The following is a 3,690-nucleotide window of genomic DNA, read 5'->3' on the forward strand; positions in this document are numbered from 1 at the left end:
ATATAACTCTCATTTAATTAGGTAAGTTGCACAAGTTTTCATGGATCTCCAGTGATTCTTACTAATACTTCAGTAATGTGTTAATAAACTAATAGTTGTGCTGACTTTTTTGTGATTTAGTGAATGGAGAAATGATTTGGAGGATGAGTTTCATTGATTCAAGCTAGAAATCAGAAACTTCAATTCAGTTATTAGCAGTTACCTACATAGCACTAAATCCAACCTGACAGGACATTTTAAATAATGGGGCTTAAATTCCAGGAAATAAATAATAATTTAAAAAATTACACACCCAATACCTTTTTTTAAAGAAAGAATCTTTATATCTATCAGGTATATACTGAAATATTTATGGACCTAAAAAGCAGGGCATCTCAAAGTGATGCAACAGTGAAGGAAGCATGTGAGGCTATGTTTGAAATACAATTGACCCTGACTTGGTAATTCATTAAAATGAATGAATGATTGGTGGGAGTTTTTAATATTGTATTACTATATTTCTGTATTTAATTTTTTTTTCCATAATCATATTTTCAGAAACAATTAAATGTTTTATTTTGTGAGAAGGACTCTAGGACTTAAGGAATGTGGAGAGATGTATTGAATAGAACCTTACTTCGCGTACCCCCTGCCAAAATGGTATTTTAAACAAATTAGAGAAGGGCAGAGTTGAAGAAGAGAACAGCATGTGCATTGTCATGGGGAGGGAGAAGAAAAATATGTTCCATAAGATAAAGAAGGAATTGGAGCTTTAGGGTCATTGTTGGATTATTAGAGTGAATATAGTATATGGACATCTTTAAATAATGAAAATGGTTTTCATTTCATAATGCCATAAATTAAAAAAAACAGTGTCACAGAAAAAAATGTTTAAAAGAAAATAATTGAAATGCAGATATAAATACTGTAATCTTGGCACATGCCCAAGAAGTCCCAGCTCAAACACTGTGCCCATATATGGGTTCTGGACTAGAAAGGAAAGCAGTTTGAGATTTATTTCAAGAACGTCATGCAGAATACAGTAAACAGGAAATCAAATTCTAGAGAGACAAAGGGGATTCCTAAGGTGATAAAGACAGTTCCCTTAACGCTGATTATCAGATGAAAGAGCAGTAAGTATGGATTTGAACAGTGCAGAAGCTGCTGAAAAATGGCAGAAGAAGTGGTGGTAGTAGCCAAATTTGATTATGTGGCCCAACAAGAACAAGAGCTGGACATCAAGAAGAATGAGAGATTGTGGCTTCTGGATGATTCTAAGTCCTGGTGGCGAGTTCAAAATTCCATGGATAAAATGGGTTTTGTGCCTTCTAACTACGTGGAAAGGAAAAACAGTGCTCGGAAAGCATCGATTGTAAAAAATCTAAAGGATACGTTAGGCATTGGAAGAGTGAAAAGAAAACCTCGTGTGCCAGATTCTGCATCTCCTGCTGATGATAGCTCTTTTGACCCAGGGGAACGTCTGTATGACCTCAATGTGCCTGCTTATGTAAAATTTAACGACATGGCAGAGAGAGAGGATGAATTGTCACTGATAAAAGGGACAAAGATGATCGTCATGGAGAAATGCAGTGATGGGTGGTGGTGGGGTAGCTATAATGGACATGTTGGATGGTTCCCTTCAAACTACATGACTGAGGAAGGCGACAGTCCTTTGGGTGACCATGTGGGTTCTTTGTCAGAGAAATTAGCAGCAGTTGTCAGTAACCTAAATACTGGGCAAGTGTTACATCTGGTACAGGCTCTTTACCCATTCAGGTCGTCCAATGATGAAGAACTTAATTTTGAGAAAGGTGATGTAATGAATGTTATTGAAAAACTTGAAAATGACCCTGAGTGGTGGAAATGCAGGAAGATCAATGGAATGGTTGTTCTGGTGCTGAAAAACTATGTTACCATTAGGCAGAATAATCCATTAACCTCAGGTTTGGAACCATCGCCTCCACAGTGTGATTACATTAGGCTTTCACTCACTGGAAAGTTTGCTGGCAATCCATGGTATTATGGGAAAGTCACCAGGCACCAAGCAGAAATGGCATTAAATGAAAGAGGGCATGAAGTTGATTTCCTCATTCATGATAGTGAATCTCCGTCAAATGATTTTTCAGTATCACTAAAAGCACAAGGGAAAAATAAACATTTTAAAGTCCAACTAAAAGAAACTGTCTACTGCATTGGGCAGCGTAAATTCAGCCCATGGAAGAACTTGTAGAACATTATAAAAAGGCACTAATTTTTACAAGTGAACAAGGAGAAAAATTATATCTTATCAAGATTTATCATGATACTGCTGACCAGAAGTGACCGCTATACAGTTGTAATTCGTCATGTAATTGAAGACTGAGAAAATATCAGTCCAATCACACTTGATTGGAAATTGCTGTTTCTAACTCTATATGAAAATTGACTATAATACGTAAGTATTTTTATTATAACTCAGTCCATACATATATACTACAGATGCCAAACATCTGCATAGAGCAATTCCTTATCCTTGGTCTTCTGTTTTATTGTTTTTTTGCTCTTTTTCTCTTTGCTTCTAATATTAAGGTTTTATATTTTGAAAAAAATGATGCAGATCGAAAGTCTTTATATGGAAGAATTTCTTTATTGCCTTTCTTTTATTTCCTTGTAAGGGCACCACCTTAGTTACTTCTGCAATGGTTCTCTTCATATAAAGTTATTATATCAATTATATCAATATATGCATATGCTAAAATAAATTTCTTGGAGAGTTGTTAAAAAAAAAGAATGTCATGCATACTGATCATATGAATGATGACAAAGAAGAAGAATGTGAGTTGTGTTCACATTTTCGGGCTTGAGGCCGAATAAAGTTCCTGCTCATGATCTTATGAGCAGAGAAATAGACATATGTATGAGTAAAAGACAAGAAGCTTTGACCTCAGAATATTTGCATCTACACTGCCACTTTGATTGCCAAATGAAGATACCTTGTTGACAGAATATTATGATTGATGTTTTCATCATGTAATTTCCACTTATAAATTATTTGTAATTATGAAGAAATGCCTCAAAATTTACTTTCTGCACAGCAGATAATTGCATCTTAAATACAGAGTAAAGGAATCAAAGTGACTTTCCAAAGTTGGTCTTGGCACCAAAATATTTATTTTTTTAGAGTTTTCTTTTTATTGTTATAATTAGGTTGCATTCGTGTGTTCTCATTCCCAGGTATTTACAAATATATTTCCCCTCCAATTGGCTGTTGACTGACTAGAATTCCAAGGAAATGGATTTTGTCATAATTATTTGGTACTGAGAAATTTGGGGCCTGATACTGTTTATTTATTTAATTTTTAATAAAGTTAACTTAAAGGAGGATAGCACATTACATTTAAACAAGGAAAAATAATAACTATGTCCTGTAAGTTTCATATTTGTTTCTAAAATCTGCACAAATACTACTGATATTTAATAATATACCTTACGTTCATCCTTTCTAGTCCATTTTTCTTATTTCATACTATGACGGGATATTATAAGAGCTTCTCAAGTGGTCCTCTTGCTTTCAAGAATTCACCATAAAATCCACATTTCAAAGAAAATATATATTCCTAAAACATCACTTCTCTGAACCCATAGCCCAAAACAAAACTATAGAATATAATGTATGGCCCACCTTGCAGGTAAGTTAAAATGCTTCCCAACCATCAATTATTCTTTATTTAA

The 3,690-nt window shown here is 34.3% G+C and overlaps 1 pseudogene; it reads left to right on the top strand.

The window, feature by feature from the left end:
- Nucleotides 1–1,135: 1,135 nt before the first annotated feature.
- On the top strand, nucleotides 1,136–2,209 carry LOC113610535 (cytoplasmic protein NCK1 pseudogene; annotated as a pseudogene).
- Nucleotides 2,210–3,690: the final 1,481 nt, after the last annotated feature.

Source organism: Aethalodelphis obliquidens, unplaced genomic scaffold (genome assembly GCF_003676395.1).
Source record: "Aethalodelphis obliquidens isolate GAN/ISIS:26980383/991018 unplaced genomic scaffold, ASM367639v1 scaffold1, whole genome shotgun sequence".
NCBI classification, from domain to species: Eukaryota; Metazoa; Chordata; class Mammalia; order Artiodactyla; family Delphinidae; genus Aethalodelphis; species Aethalodelphis obliquidens.